We start from the raw sequence: 17,054 nt of genomic DNA on the forward strand, positions 1-17,054 counted from the left end.
TCTAATTTATAAAGGTAATAAGTGACAATAATCACATATTATGATTTATAGAGTGATTCCTATGGGTAAACATAATGCCAAAAAGCTTTACCATTTAATCCTCATGGTGCAGGTAAAGTATTATCTTTATTTCATAGATAAACAGGCTTAGAGGAAAAGTAGGCCTAGATTTTCCTGTTCTTGTGGTAAACTTTCAGAAGAAAAAGGGGTACTTGATGTGTTATGAGCTGTAAAAATTCCTTAAGCTCTCCTTTTGAATTACATAATCATTGCATAATGTGTAGAACATTGTGTAACTGTGAAAAGATGAAGAAGAATTTCCCATCTTCATGTTTCTACTGTCATATTTTCTGAGCCTGGGAAACTTTCATCCAAACCCTCTTTGCTTCTTTGAGAAGAGAAATTAATTATACATATACCACTGAAGACATTTCCTTAAAATTATTATTTATCTTACCCATTCAACATACTTGAGATTCTGATTTTGCCGTATTAATTGTATTACTTGTAATCATAAACAAACCAAGTTAAATGAATGTCTTCATACAATCCTATCATTCTAGCCATAAAGGGAAAAGTAATGCCTCAAGAACCAAGAAAAGAATAAAAAATCTTCCCTATGTATTTTTTCTCTAATTTCCTCACTTCTAAAATGAGAATTAGTCCTAATGCACTGCTCACATCCCAGCAAGGGCCATTCACTTTTCCACATAATTTTAGAGCTTTCTACAAAGCAATTCAACAGCTAAGGCAATGAAGTCAGTCAGTACAGAATCATAGAACTTGATAATTGCAAGGAACCTTAGAGGTGGAGCCCAATTTCCTCCTTCGACAGAAGAGAGAATAGGGAACCTGATGATAGTAGTCACTCACAGTCACACAGCTGCACACTGTACACTGCTCAAGACTATCCAACATTGTCATGGCTGTGGTCAAGCAGGTAGGTAAACACAAAATAATTGTATAAGCTATATCTGGGTTACAGGTAGTTAACGGGAATCGGGTTAAGTGCTGTGATCAAAGTAAGTTGTTCATTGCATGCACAGAAATCTTTTACTGTGGTGAAATTCAAATCCTTTGGGTTAGTTTAGAATTAAACCTAAGCATCTGCTAGATGTGGGAGTTGCCTAAGGAAGCATTAACACTTACCTCTTTAACTGAGTTATTTATGGTTGAATGTACTATTAGTTTTCCATACTGCTTAGAAGAAGGTAAGATTTTCTTTAATGAACGGAGCAATTTTAATGAATTAAAATTGCCTTTCCTTTCTGGCATCTCTCCGGTAAAGTTCAATTGTATTCAAGATGAATAATGGTTTGCCACTAGCCCACGTAGTTTTAATGTGGATAGATTGCTTTCCTAATGGTTCAGTGGTAATACTTCGTATACTGGCAGGCCTCCATACTTGGGTATAATGGTAACACTATACTGTTTTATTATCAGATAATTAGCCATTTTGAGATAGCATGGACTCTTCTCGTTTAATAAATTTTAAATGTGCATCATATAGCACAACCCGTAATTATAGGTACTTAATAAGTACTTTTCAGCATGATGATTTGGGAGTTATGATTACCAGGTGACCAACCAAATAAAGACAACCCAAATGATATACTGATGTGCTTTAATTCTGTCAAGCTTATATTTATCCTTTTACCCTTCTATTTCTGTCATCAAGATGAACAATGGAAATTATTCCATAATTAATACAAATGAATAGTGGATTTATCCTTAGAAATCTGAATTTCTCTATCATACTGTCTTGTCCCAAAACATTCCTAGGACATGCTTTTTTGATTCTTACCAGAGTAGCTGAGCAAGTTCTCACTCTACGATTTGTATTTATTGCTTTATTAACATTTCTGAAACAGCATGCATAAATTGAAAGACATGTTTTTTTAAACTCATGGGATTTCACTGAAACCAGTGCTTAGCTTGAGTCTCCTTAGCATTCACATCAAAATTTCTGTACCCCAAGAGTCAAACTAGTTTATTTGCTAATGTGGGCAGTATTTCAACATAGGATAATTGCTAATGAACAGCTTGGGAAGCTGACCTGAGCTCCCTCCTGGCTCTTTCATGTCGTATCTACATGGTCTTCATTATGACTATTGTACACATGTGAGGTACAAGGAGTTGGGAAAGTAAAAGCAGTGAGGGAAAAAAGAAAAGGGCACTGCCCAGTTCAGCTGATACCTATCTACCTAGTGTAGAAAAGTTTTCATGTTCTAAGGTGAAGAGTCTGACGCTGAGACAGAATGCCAACTGGTGCACCCCGTCCTCTTTTAAGAGTCCTCTTGAGTTGCTGACTCAAGTCAGGAAACAACTTATGGTTCTGAAAGTGATTTTAAGGATACAAATAAAGTAGGGACCCAGAGACTAGAGTAAATAACACTACTTTTGCCAATATGACATTTAATGTATGTCTATGGTGGTTATAATTTGATAAGAATATTAAAATAAGATTATCTTGAGAGGGATCCTGAGGTTTCTTAAAGTCCTACCCAGGGCTGAATTCTGTCACATTCTTAAGGATTCTGCAAGACTTCATATAGGCATTTTTTTACATTAAAATATGGAAAATTTTCAGCAGTTTTTTTTTTTTTTTTTTTTGAGGCAAGGTCTCATTCTGTTGTCTAGGCTGGAGTGTAGTGTGATCATGGCTCACTGCAGCCTTAACCTCCTGGGCTCAAGCGATCTTCCCACTTCAGCCTCCTGGGTAGCTCGCACTACAGGTGTGCCTAATTCTTTTAACTTTTTTGCGGAGATAGGGTCCCAGTATGTTGGCCAGACTGGTCCCCAACTCCTGGACTGAAGCAATCCTCCTGCCTCAGTCTCCCAAAGAGCTGGGATTACAGATGTAAGCCACCACTCCTGGCCAGGAGGTTTTATTCATAAGTAAATTAACTATATGCCCAGAAATTCTGATAATCATTTTGTGAATAATCATGAAAATATGCCCATAATTGATACAAATAAAAGTGGCTTTATAATTGCAAGACAACGCTATAACTAAGGTAAAGGGTTCCTTATTCTTATTCCACTCTGTTGTGTATGACCAAGGAAACCAAATCAGGTGTGTGATTTCCAGGCTGCTTTGAGTTGTAAGCACTTCTTTCCCTTTTGCCTCACCCTCCAGATACTAATTCAGAGATCACAGGTTCTCCTTATCTATTTTTTTTTTAAAGGTGCGAGAACTAGTTTTAGTTTTCTATCCTTGAAGTAGGCCATAATCAAAGTAGAGTTACATTTAGTACACCAGATTCAATAACATGGCTACACATCCCTTTCCAGGAAAGTATACCCCTCTTAGAAGCAGAGTGGACATAGAAATTCCTTGTATACATCTGTAAACTTATCTTTTCCTCCCTGTCACCTTTTAAAATCTTGGTGCATTCTGTTTTGTATTACAACTGGAAATAAGATTTTGGGGAGAAAATACTTTCAAAATGTTAAAACAAAACCTGCACATCTAAAAGAATCTTTAATACTTAAATTGGCAGGATATCAATTGCCTTTGTTTGTTTCCTTAGAATTCCTTTTCTTGTTTTGTTTTTTTTTTTTTAGTAGCTGATGAAAATGTTGATATCCACCCATCCATTCAAAATTCAGTAAACCTTTTAGGTTTTTTTTTCCTTCTGTTAAGTTTAAGCCATGGCCAAGAAAATTTAATAAACTTATTGTATTCCTTTGCAGTATGGTTAGTATGACATTGAATGAAAAAAGGATCCTTATATGAGAGTAAATTCTGCCTCTGCTAATCTAGTTAGAAAAATTTACATGATAACGCATGGTTACACGGGGGTCAGTAGCAAATGTGTGTTACAGATTATGTTTTATAAAGAGCTAAGGAAGGAGATTATTGTCATGAGAAAATGCTGTGGAAGATTTAAGAGTGGACCCTGAAGGCTTTGGATGGATGGGCAAAGGGCAAGTAGCAATAGGCAGTGGAGTTAGGTGTGAGCTAAAGCGGGGGTCTGTCATACCAGATGCTGTGGGTTGGGTTTGGCAGAAAGCTTGTTGGGAGATGCAGGCTAAAGTCGGATTGTGTGACGCTCTGAAAACTGCAGCAGAGTTCAGGCTGTATCTGCACCTCAAGTTTGCAGTAAGTTGTGAGGCATGTGCCCAATAATTTGTTAGTAATAATTAAAGTACAGGACTGAAATGCATGGCTTAATTTTCCTTTCTTTTTCTTCTTAAATAAACAATAAACTAAATCACACATATCCCATCATGTCCCATGGGTGAGAGATGGGGAAGTAATAACTTGTGCCCCCAGAAAAATGGATAGAGAACTGCTGGATGAAGTCATGAAGGGCACTGAAAGTCTTTGAGCTGGGAAGGAAGACAGAATTTAAAAGATGTTCACAGAGAAACTTGGTATGCATTATTTGTACCCCAGAGGGCAGATGTGGCAAAAGTCGAATTCTGGATCTCTCGAGTGTGAGAGTGTATGTGAGTGTGTGTGTGATTTTAATGTGTGTATGTGTGTGAGTGAGTTTGAGTGTAAGAGACTGTGTGTGTGTGTGAGTTGGAGTGTGTGAGTGTGAGTATGAGTATGAGTGTGAGTGTGAGTGAGTGTGAGTGTGTGTGTGAGAGTGAGTGGCAGTGTGAGGGTGAGTGCATTNTGAGAGATGGGGAAGTAATAACTTGTGCCCCCAGAAAAATGGATAGAGAACTGCTGGATGAAGTCATGAAGGGCACTGAAAGTCTTTGAGCTGGGAAGGAAGACAGAATTTAAAAAGATGTTCACAGAGAAACTTGGTATGCATTATTTGTACCCCAGAGGGCAGATGTGGCAAAAGTCGAATTCTGGATCTCTCGAGTGTGAGAGTGTATGTGAGTGTGTGTGTGATTTTAATGTGTGTATGTGTGTGAGTGAGTTTGAGTGTAAGAGACTGTGTGTGTGTGTGAGTTGGAGTGTGTGAGTGTGAGTATGAGTATGAGTGTGAGTGTGAGTGAGTGTGAGTGTGTGTGTGAGAGTGAGTGGCAGTGTGAGTGTGATTGAGTGTGTGAGTGTGAGTGCGTGAGTGCCTGAGAGTGAGTTTGAGAGTGTGTGTGAAAGCATGTGTCAGTGTGTGAGTGTGTGTGTGGGTGTGTGAGTGTGTGTGGGTGTGTGTGTGAGAGTGTGAGTGTGTGAGTGCCTGAGTGTGAGGGTGTGTGTTTGAGAGTGAGAGTGTGTGTGAGTGTTGAGTGTGTGTTAGTGTGTGTCTGATTGTGTGAGTGTGTGAGTGTGTCAATGTGTGAGTTTGAGTGTGAGTGTGTGTGTGCACTGAAGTGTGTGTGTGAACTGCAGCTCTTCACAGGAATCAATGCACTGAAGTGTGTGTGTGAACTGCAGCTCTTCACAGGAATCATCAGATGGGATCACCTTTAGGAATGAATATGCTCCTGTTCATAGTAAAAGATAGCAAACTGCTAGGCTAATCACAGCATTATTTCAGTAGAGTTGATGTTTGCGGCTCAGAGAATTGTCAGTTTCAATCCTAAAGCATTGCATCTTAGGTACAAGAATATTTTTTGTTTCAGTAGATAAGGCTCTATAAAACTGATCAGAAAAAAATCAGTATTGAAGTTAGACCAAAGACTGTAGACTGTCCCTGCTACTCTAGTTAGCAAAATCAAACAAAGAATTAAAATTCGGGCCGAGTATGGTGGCTAATGCCTGTAATCCCAACACTTTGCGAGACTGAGGAGGGTGGATCACTTGAGGTCAGGAGTTCAAGACCAGCCTGGACAACATGGTGAAACCCCCTCTCTACTAAAAATAGAAAAAATTAGCTGGGTGTAGTGGTACATGCTTATAATCCCCGCTATTCAGGAGCCTAAGGCAGGAGAATCTCTTGAACCTGGGAGGCAGAGGTTGCAGTGGGCCGAGATCACACCATTGCACTCCAGCCTGGTCAACAAAGCAAGACTCCATCTCAAAAACAAAAACAAAAGAATTAAAATCCATTCAATTTTTTATCTCCTTAGAGTAAAGCTTGCCATCACCCCCAAATCAAAACCTGGCAGAAAACATATCAGTGACTGGGCATGGTGGCTCACGCCTATAATCCCAATGCTTTGGGAGGGCAAGGTGGGAGTATTACTTGTCCCAGGAGTTTGAGACCAGCCTGGGTAACACACTGAGACCCCCATCTCTACAAAAAAATTAAAAATTAGTCTGGGTGGTGGTGCGTGCCTGTAGTCCCAGCTACTTGGGAGACTGGGGTGGGAGGACTGTTTGAGCCTGGGAGGTTGCAGCTGCAGTAAGCATGATTGCCCCACTGCACTCCAGCCTGGGCAACAGAGTGAGACCCTGTCTCAAAAAAAAAAAGCCAAAACCAAAAAAAGTCAGTGGTCTTATTTAGACAAATCTCCCATCCCCAAGTGAAAGCAAACTGAAAATGATCTCTATGATGAAAAAATAATTTCTAGTTTGTTTTGTTTGAGAGTATTGTTACAGATGAGAATTTCCAGTAACAATCTAGTCATAGTAAAACAAAACTCTCGTGGCCATTTAAAACAGTAATTTCTGAATAAGAGAGGCAGCATGTAGAAATAGAATTCAGAAGGTGGTTTTAGCAGCAATTCAATTTCATTGCACCAGTTTTCTTGATCAAATACTCTTCATTTTAAGAAAAAGGTATCATGAATTTCCAATGAGGCAATGTTCACTTGTTAAATTATTTCAAAATATAATAATGATGAGCCAGGCCTAATGGCATCTGCCTGTAGTCCCAGCTACTCAGGAGACTGAGGTGGGAGAGGCCCTTGAGCTTGAGAGATCGAAGCTAGCTTAAGCAACATAACAAGACCCCATCTCTTGAAAATGAAAAAAGGTGTAACAATGGTAATATAAAAAGTGTACTACAATTCTGAAATGCCTCCTATTAAATAACAGTAGTTGAGTGACTCTCCTGTCACCAAACTAAACTTTATCTCTTATAGCCTTAAAAATCTATAATATAAATGAAGCATCAGTCATTTATTTTCCTAAATATAAAATTTTCTTGGGCCTGAAGTTACACAAGTACAGTTACGGGCTATGTCAGTCAGAGCTGTAGGCATTTTTTTTTTTTTTTTAATCTTCTTTTCCAGTACAGTGGCCTAATGACCATAGACATACAGAATCTCAAGATTGGAATAGACCTTAGAGATCTAGTCTAAGCTTTTCAACTTAAGAATTCCTTGCTAAAAAATCCCTGGCTGATGGTCCTCTAATTTCTACTAAATGTAGAAATAATGACTGGAACCTTGAGGTCATTAGTTCCTGATCATATGGTACAGCTGGGCTTCTTTAAAAACTGACCCAAATGCTGAAAGCCACTCATCTTTCCCCTATGGATGACCAACGCCCTTTCAAACAAACAGGCTACACTTAGAGTTCAATATAAAAATCTGTTTCCTGATTGTCTTTATCCTAAAGAAGCCTGGAATGTCTTATAACTAATAGACCTATCTGAGAACTGGAGGCTAAAACTAGAAGTGAAAAAACACTGTCAAAAGAGATAATTATTCAAAATGCATGGAAAACTGGATTTCAGGTTTATAAGATTAAGTCCAATTCAAACTGAAAATTTTCCTAGATTTAAATCAAAACCAAGAAAAATAACAGCTTGCACAATAACATAAACAAGCACAAACATATCCATGTTTGTGGGCACTTTCTCTGTACTGAAAGACTGACATTTATATCGAAGGAGAATCCATTTCTGTTGCAGGTTACCACTACCTTAATATTTATATAGGGTTTTCCCACGAATCACCTCACAGACAACTGAAAATTCCAAAAGCTAGAAAATAAAATGAAGGGGAAAACATGGCATGTTTTCATGTTAACTATTGGATAAATAAATATACTCTTGTCACTAATGATTCCCTCAATATAAATTTTAAAAAGAAACTGGGGAAGCAATGAGAAAATATACCCCAAATACTATTTCTGGACTAGAGAAAATATCTCAGCAGTGATGATGATCTCATGGTTAGCTCATAAATTGATTTTGTCAGCAAAATTAAATGTACATAAGAAATTAAGCTTGAGAAAAAAACTGGCAGTAATCAGAAGAAATATATTTTTAGTAATGAGTGAAAATGACTTAAACATTGTTTTTACTTAACGAGATTATCACCCGATTACCCAAGAATTCTGAATTTCATTTTGTTCTTAAAAATAATAATATAGGGCCAAGCATGATGGCTCATGCCTGTAATCCCAGCAATTCGGGAGGCCATGGTGGGAAGATGGCTTGAGGCCAGGAATCCAAGGCCAGCCTGGGTAATATGGTGAGAACCTGTCTCTACAAAAAAAACTTCCAAAAATAATAATATGGCAACATTGTGATTGGGGCTTTCATACTGCTCCTTCAAAATCTGAACTCTCATTCAGTGACATAAGAGGATAAAGTCTGCAGACAGTAGCTTTGAGAACTCCGATAATGAGGACAGCTACAACAAATTCTCACAAACTGAATGACTTCTAACACAAATGTATTATTTTAGAGTTCTGGAGGTTAGAAATCTGAAATGAGTCTTATGGAGCTAAAATCAGAGTCACCAGTGTTGCATTTCTTCTAGAGGCTCTATGGCAGAATCCATTTCCTTGCCTTTTCCAACATCTAGAGGCCACTTGACATTCCTTGGCTCATGGCTGCCTCCTTCTCCATCTTCAAAATGCATCATACTAAGCTGTTTCCATGGTCACATCACTTTATCTGACTCTGATCCCCCGACTCCCGGTTAAGAACCCTGTAAATATATTGGGCCCACCAGACAATCCAGGGCCACAGCCTAGTAGCTTCAATTTTAACAACCCATGTGATTAGATGTCCCTTACCCAAAGATATTCTGGAATAATCTCACCATCTCAAATTCCTCAACCTAATTGCATCCCTAATAGGTCCTTTGCTATATAAAGTAACATATTCACAGGTACCGGGGATTAAGGTGTGCACATTTTTGAGGGACTGTTATTCTGTTTACCACATGGATTAAACTAAGTCGTAAGATCGAAAGCCATTCTTGTACTAAAACGCATAGGAGACCCCTACAGATGCAAATGTTTCATGTCTGTTCCTGGTTTGCCATCTCCAAAGCCAGGTTCTTCCCCTCAAGAAAGCATTTTAGAATCCAAAGGGCGAGAGTCACAGTTACGGAGATTGTCTTTAAGCAACTCATTAACATGTGACTCACAAATAGCACCTGAACTCTTATTAGTAGTACATGACTTACTGTATCCTTTACACTGAACCAGGTACCTGTGTTCACAATTTCTAGTATAATACACAATTTACTAAAATTACTAATATGTATTCGATTTATTCTGACTGTCCGTGATTCTAAATTGCTGTCTCTTAACACTCCTTTGCAACAACAGAAGTTAGTTGGTTTGTAACCATTCTCTTAATCCCTGTCTTAAAATATGTACTGCAGGCTACTTCAAGTATGTTTTCCTGTTTGTGGCAATGCAGTTGTTTTATCCTTCCTCTTTTTGGGGTTATGTCTATAAAGATAGGTTTCTACGCAGCAATGGTCAAGTATCAGTCTTCCACCCAGATGGCCTGCTAGTAACAGCATTTGACACAGATGGCAACTCCTTTTCTGCAATGCTTCCTTCACTTACTTCCTTTCTCACTATTTTCTCTTGCCTCTTCTCCAACTTCACCATCTATTCTTTTTCATTTTCCTTTGCTGCTTTCCCTTCATCTCCTCAATCCACAAACTCTGAAGATCCCCAGAATTCAATCTGTGGGCCTCTTCTCTTTTGCCCTCCACCATGGGTTCTCACGGAGGGGGATGATTTTGCCCTTCAGAGGATATTTTGAAATATCTGAAGACATTTTTGGTCTTTACAAGTGGAAGGGAGTTGGCTACTGGCAGGTGGTGTGTAGAGGCCCTGGATGCCACAAGACAGCCCTCTACAACCAAAAATTATCCAGTCCCCCAAAAAGCCAATAGTGCTAAGGTTGAGGATCCTGAACAAGAGAAATATGGAGACAGAAATTAAGAAAAGAGAAACTGGAAGACTCAAGAGGGTATAGGCAAAACTCCTTCAAAAATATGTTCACTGACTGGGGTGATACCACTTATGCTTCAGACACACTCAGGCTGAATTGCTTCAAATTGATTCCAAGCACAGAGTAAATAAAGCGAGCTTCTTGTTTCAAGTGAGGAGTTCAATTTAAAACTGAAAACAAAATAACAACCAGTGAGTCAGTATATTACTCTCTTCACTGTTCTAGAATTAGGTTCACTTCTGACTACCATGTGCCATGTCCAGCTGCATCCTGAAGGCTGGTAGATTCAATTCTTACAAATCTTCATCTGCTTCAGTGCCTCTCCTGCATGAAGCTCATCTAGAACTGCATTTAAAAATACATCTCCAGAGAGGAAAAAAAGGAATATATATATTTTTTCTTTTTGAGACAAACTTTAACTCTGTCGCCCAGGCTGGAGTGCAGTGGTGAGATCTCAGCAACCTCTGCCTCCTGGGTTCAAGTGATTCTCCTGCCTCAGCCTCCCAAGTAGCAGGAACTATAGGAACATACCACCATGCCCGGCTAGTTTTGTATTTTTGGTGGACACAGGGTTTCACCATTTTGGCCAAGCTGGTCTCAAACTCTTGACCTCAAGTAATCCACCCGCCTTGGCCTCCCAAAGTGCTGGGATTACAGGCGTGAGCCACCGTGCCTGGCCAGTAATCTTAAATGAATAGAACCAGACTTCATAGTAACTGCCGAGACACCACCCCCTAACTCCACACAGAGTTCAAATTCTTCTTGAAGTAGAATTTTAGTTATTCCCGTCATCTCTGTTAACCACTTTTGTAAGATAATTCCATGATAACCAATATTAACTTCACCCAGGATGGGACAGTATTACCACTCTTCTACTCTGTTTCTACATTTTCAACTTTTTTAGATTCCACATATAAATGAAATCACACAATAACATTTCTTTTTATGCCTGGCTTACTTCACTTAGGATATCTTCCAGGTTTATCCATGTAGTCACAAATGATAGAATCTCTTTTTTAATGTGAAATAAAATTCCATTATATCACAATTTCTTTATCCATTCATCTGTTTACAGACACCTAGGTTGCTTCTATATGTTGGCTGCTGAGAATAATGCTACAATGAACATGGGGATACTCTCATATTCAGTCTGAAAATTTGATATCACTAAAGTTTTCTATGACATACACTTTAAGAAATTGAGAGTAGGCCAGGCGCAATGGCTCACATCTGTAATCCCAACACTTTGAAATGTTGTGGTGGGCAGATTGCTTGAGCTCAGGAGTTTGAGACCAGCCTAGGCAAACAAACCCCTTCTCTACAGTAAAAATTAGCCAGGCGTGGTGGTGGGTGTCTGTAGTCCCAGCCACTCAAGAGACAGAGGTAGGTGAATGGCTTTAGCCTGGGAGGTGGCAGAGGTTGCAGTAAGGTGTGATCATGCCACTGTCCTCCAGCCTGGGCCACAGAGGAAATTTCAAAGTAATTAACTAAAATTAATAAAAAGAGTAGCAATAGCTCTATTTTCAGAAGTATTGGAATTGTAATAAAATAGGTGGTATTGGCCGAGTGCAGTGGGTCACGCCTGAAATCCCAGCACTTTGGGAGGCCGAGGCAGGTGAATCACTTGAACCCTACTGGTAGAGGTTGCAGCGAGCTGAGATTGCACCAGTGCACTCTAGCCTGGTGACAGAATGAGTCTCCATCTCAAAAGAAAAAAAGAAAAAAAAAAAAGGTGGTATCACATGATAAAGTATATCAATTGAGATGGACAAAATCAATTGCACTGTTTTCTAAATCTTCTAACAAAATATTAATCATCTTTATTAGCTACTCACAGGCCTTTGCTCCCCTAATTAACATGCTACGAGTCACTAATTCTCCTCTGAGGATTGTGCACAAAGCTAAACCAGTTCAACAGGAAGCTGTGCTCCTGCTTGTGCCTGTCATCAGTTTCTACAGTGGGAAGCAGAGTAAAACTGGTCAGATAGTGTCCGGAGCTGGTTTAGGAGTCCTTTATAGCTTAGAAGACTTTTATCTATGTATCTTTTTACATCATTCCCCACAAATACTTTCACTTTCTTTTTTTTCTTTGCCCCTTCACAGGTTGAAAGCCAAAAAAAAGAGAGGAAGAAAGACCTTTTGGGGAAAATCTTAATGAAAAAAAAAATCTCAAGATCCCTCAGAAAACAAGAAAATTAAGTCCATAGCTCCCATTTCTTCATAAAGTAAAAGGGAATTTTATTTATTACAAGTTTCTCTCTACTGCCAGGTTGTGAGACAGAAGAATAATTTCTCCTTTATTTGCATGTCAGGTGAATTGCTGAATGTGACTATGGTATGGCTGGGATTTATCAAGCATGGATTCCCAGAAAGGAGATTCTCAAAATCACAATGCCTACAGCATCCTTTTCTTCAGTTTCAAAAAGAAGGAAACATGCTTAGGGAGAGAAAAGTGTATGTGACTCAACATTCCTTTGAAAGTCAGGTTAATTTGTCTTCCCCTATTCCCAAAGCATGCCCTTTGAGAATGCATTTTGGGGAAATGTGTTCTTCAGATTGCTCATGCTGGCATGCACACACCGTGTGGATAGGTAGCAATCGCTCTGGATAGTAGACCCGAGCCTTTGCTTTTCTTGTCCTTTTTCTACTTTGCTTGTTTGTCAAGACTGATTTACTAACCACCAAGATTTGAGAGTCACAATATTTAGCTATGTTTACACAGAAAGGTTTCCTACCAAAAGAAAAAAAATAAGTAAAAAAATAGATTTGGCAAGTATTTACTCAAGATACTTCTTGAGTCTAAGGCCTTTTTTGATCAATTTGAGGAATTCTAGATGTCTGAGTGTGATAACAGTTGAAAAGTATTACCGAATATCCATGAGTTGCAGCTCTTCACATAGCTCTCCTATGGGAACTTGATGCTCCATTATAGACAAACAGTTGGGTCCTGACTTCAAACTACTATGCATTGTTCCAGGCCATGAAATTAAAATGTGTTTCAATTTGGTCAAAATAGTAATTACTTTTTAAAAACTGTGCACTTACTATAGGTACTGTTCCATATGTTCTGAGCACTTGGGATTCAACCATTACCTTGTATACCAGGAATGTTACACTTCTCAGCTGGTTCTTTTCTTTGTTTTTGAAACAGAGTCTTGCTCTATTCCCCTCCTCCCCCACTGCCCGACCCGGCTGGAGTGCAGTGGAGCGATCTTGGCTCACTGCAACCTCTGCCTCCCGAGTTCAAGCGATTCTCAGGGCTTAGCCTCCCAAGTAGCTGGGATTACTGGCACCTGCCACCACGCCTGGCTAACTTTTGTGTTTTTAGTAGAGACAGGGTTTCACCATGTTGGCCAGGCTGGTCTCGAACTCCTGACCTCAGGTGATCCACCCACCTCAGCCTCCCAAAATGCTGAGATTACAGGCCTGAGCCACCGCACCCAGCCTCAGTTGGTTCTTAACAGTAGTAGTTTTTACCATCTGGCTAACATGGTGAAACCCCGTCTCTACTAAAAATATAAAAAAATTAGCCAGGTGTGGTCGTGGGCGCCTGCAGTCCCAACTACTTGGGAGACTGAGGCAGGAGAATGGCATGAACCCGGGAGGCGGAGCTTGCAGTAAGCCGAGATCACACCACTGCACTCCAGCCTGGGTGACATAGCAAGACTCTGTCTCAAAAAAAAAAAAAAAAGTAGTAGTTTTTGTCATCCCTTTGTCTTCTCACACCCCATCACTATTTCTGCCAGTTAAACATATAAATCACTTACACTTGAAATTCACTTTGTCTCCAATAGAACATTCCTTTCTTTAGGTCACATTCATAAGGCTTAATTTTTGGACATAGAAATCTATAAGAAAGGTCTCCAGAGAGTACTTTCCAAAGTCACTACATGCTTGAAGTTGACTGCTCCTTTTCCATCTAGTGTTTGCCTACTTTGTTGTATACTGGCAGCCGTAACCCTTGACTGCTCAATGGCAGGACATGCTGTAAGAGCTTAGGCATACTACACGGTTGTTTTGTCTTTGTGGCTTCCCACTTAGACTGACTTATTCTGCATTTCCAGCTGTCCAAAAGGACAATGGCCCTTTGCTTCAGAATCCTAAAATCTGATATAGAAAAACTGTTGAGAATACAAGTGTGCAAGACTATATAAAAGGAAATGTAAACATTATGTGAAGTCAAGGTCATTATGTAGTATATAATCTTCACTATTAGTCAACTATCTTGTTTATTTAAAAATGAATGGCATTAATATTATATGGTAGATTCTAGGCTCTACAGACTGTAGGAATTTTAACAGATTTGGCATCATCTCTAAGATGTCCAAAATGCTTTTCTTTTTTTGTTGTTTCTGTTTTGAAACACAGTCTGGCTGTGTTGCGCAGGCTGGAACGCAGTGGCACAATCTCAGCTCACTACAACCTCTGCCTCCTGGACTCAAGCCTTCCTCCCAAGTATCTGGGACTATAGGTGCATGCCACCACACCTGGCTAATTTTTGTGTGTTTTTGTAGAGATGAAGCTTCACCATGTTGCCCAGCCTGGTGTCAAACTCCTGAGCTCAAGCAATTCCACCCACCTTGGCCTCCCAGAGTGCTGGGATTACAGGTGTGAGGCAATGTGCCCAGCCCCAAAATGCTTTGACATGGTTCAAATAGTTTCACCTCTACCTACTCCTCTGGAGTCATGTCATAACTTTCCCCTGGGACACCCTGTGCTACAACTATACTGTCATTCTCCAGACATCACGCCCCTTTGTCCCACTTTCCTTCGCACGTGCTGTTCTTGCTACGTTGAATGCCCTTCCCGTGCAACCTTGTCATTTTTTATGATCACTGTGAAGATAATCCCTGACTGCTTCTAGGTCAAGCTGCCTATCCCTTCCTTCATCACCACTGTGCTTTCTGTATGTCTTTTTCTTACCTACTGTAGCACTTGTCTCTTTGTATTTTACACACAAGTTAACAAATCTGTCTTTCCTTTGAAATCCTGAAGGGTACAGATTGTGTCTTACTCAACTTTGTATGCCCAGGGGCTTATGTCTTTCCCCAACATATGAATTAATAAATGACTTACTGGATTTTTAAAATCTTGTGTTTTGGACATACTTTTAAGAGGGAAAATGCACTATTGAAGACTAAGTAGAAAAACTGATGCTCAAGTCATCTATGCAACTCTGCTTCAAACTCACTTGATTCTTAATCTAAACAGTAAAAATTGTATTTTCTTATAGCTCTTTTCCCTTAGGAGCAGAAAGAAAACTACAAATTAAGATAGGTAGTTTAAATCTTGAAGTGATTTAAATTATTCATTCAGCAAGTATTAATTGAGTGCCAACTGTGTGCTAAGCACAGTTCTAGGGTCCGGAAATACATTAGTGAACAAAACAGACAACCCTGTCCTCGTGGATGGAGGTTTCAAGCCTGGAGAAAGACAATAAGTAAATTATATAATATATTAGAAAATTACAAATATTATGGAAAGAAAAAAGCAAGTTGGTGCAGGTGGAAAATGGGATGGAGAGTGAGACACAGAGCACAGTGTTACACAGGGTGGCACACTGGGAAGGTGAATGTGAGCCAAGACTGGAAGGAAGTGTGTGAATGAGCCACTCTGGGAGGAAATGCATAAGGCAGAGAGCAATAGCCAAGGCAAGAACTATCTTCAAAGGTAAAATTTACCAGATTCTACTGATTTTGTCTTTGGAAAATTCAACATATTGAGATGTCATTTGAGTATGTATCTATAAATGTGTATCTGGGCAATAGTTCTCCTTTCAGTAACTTTTCAGGTAAATACAGCTAAGTTTGCATAGTCATAAATATCGTGCATGAAAAATGAGCATGAAAGCGTCCAGACTATGGTAAAGAAGGTTTGTTCATTTTTATCAATAACTAAAATCTTCTTTAAAAGATAACTATAAATCTTAGTTACCAAGAAATTCCAGTTTCTGCTACTGTCTCTTGTGAGTTAAACTAGACAGTCTGTAGACAGATTAGAAGGTACCACAGTAAAGTCTCGAATTAAAACAGGTTTAGAGCTTGACACTAGAGAAGAATTTATTTAATCTTTCTTCATAAAGAATGTGTATGGGGCCGGGCACCGTGGCTCAAGCCTGTAATCCCAGCACTTTGGGAGGCCGAGACGGGTGGATCACGAGGTCAGGAGATCAAGACCATCCTGGCTAACGCGGTGAAACCCTATCTCTACTAAAAAAAATACAAAAAACTAGCCAGGCGAGGTGGCAGGCGCCTGTAGTCCCAGCCACTCAGGAAGCTGAGGCAGGAGAATGGCGTAAACCCGGGAGGCGGAGCTTGCAGTGAGCTGAGATCCAGCCACTGCACTCTCCAGCCTGGGCGACAGAGTGAGACTCCGTTTCAAAAAAAAAAAAAAAAGAATGTGTATAACCAGAAATACCATTCGACCCAGCAATCCCATTACTGGGTATATACCCAAAGGATTATAAATTATTCTATTATAATGAATGTTTGCTTATTGCATATGTATGTTTACTGCAGTACTATTCACAATAGCAAAGATATGAAACCAACCCAAATATCCATTAATGATGGATTGGATAAAGAAAATGTGGTATATATACACCATGGAATAGTGTGCAGCCATAAAAAGGAATGAGATCATGTCCTTTGCAGGGACATGGATGAAGCTGGAAGCCATCATCCTCAGCAAACTAACACAGGAACAGAAAACCAAACACTGCATGTTCTCACTCATAAGTAGGAACTGAACAATGAGAACACATGGACACGAGGAAGAGAACAACACATACTGGGGCCTGTGGTACAGGGAGCGAGGGGAGGGAGAGCATCAGGACAAATAGCTAATGCATGTGGGGCTTAATACCTAGGTGACGGGTTGATAGGTGCACCAAACCACCAAGGTACACGTTTACCTATGTAACAAACAGGTACATTCTGCACATGTATCCTGGAACTTAAAAAAAAAAAGTGTTTATTGTTCTTTCAGGATTTCCTCTTGCAAACCCAAACCTGAATATACATAAGCAAAGGCTAGTTCTTGAAGAAACTGCCA

General features: G+C 39.6%; 1 protein-coding gene across 3 annotated transcripts in view; it reads right to left on the reverse strand.

The window, feature by feature from the left end:
• ELOVL6 (ELOVL fatty acid elongase 6) overlaps positions 1-17,054 on the reverse strand; it is a 156,360-nt gene that overhangs the window by 55,566 nt on the left and 83,740 nt on the right. The window contains exon 1 of one of the 3 annotated variants that reach the window (XM_017890422.1): positions 6,590-6,595. The exons of the other annotated variants lie outside the window; for them this stretch is intronic. The gene's annotated coding sequence lies outside the window, so the exon portion shown is untranslated. Of the gene's footprint in view, positions 1-6,589; positions 6,596-17,054 lie in introns of those variants that run through there. 3 annotated transcript variants of the gene reach the window in all.

This window comes from Rhinopithecus bieti, unplaced genomic scaffold, assembly GCF_001698545.2.
Source record: "Rhinopithecus bieti isolate Rb0 unplaced genomic scaffold, ASM169854v2 scaffold_19840, whole genome shotgun sequence".
In the NCBI taxonomy this organism is placed as follows: domain Eukaryota; kingdom Metazoa; phylum Chordata; class Mammalia; order Primates; family Cercopithecidae; genus Rhinopithecus; species Rhinopithecus bieti.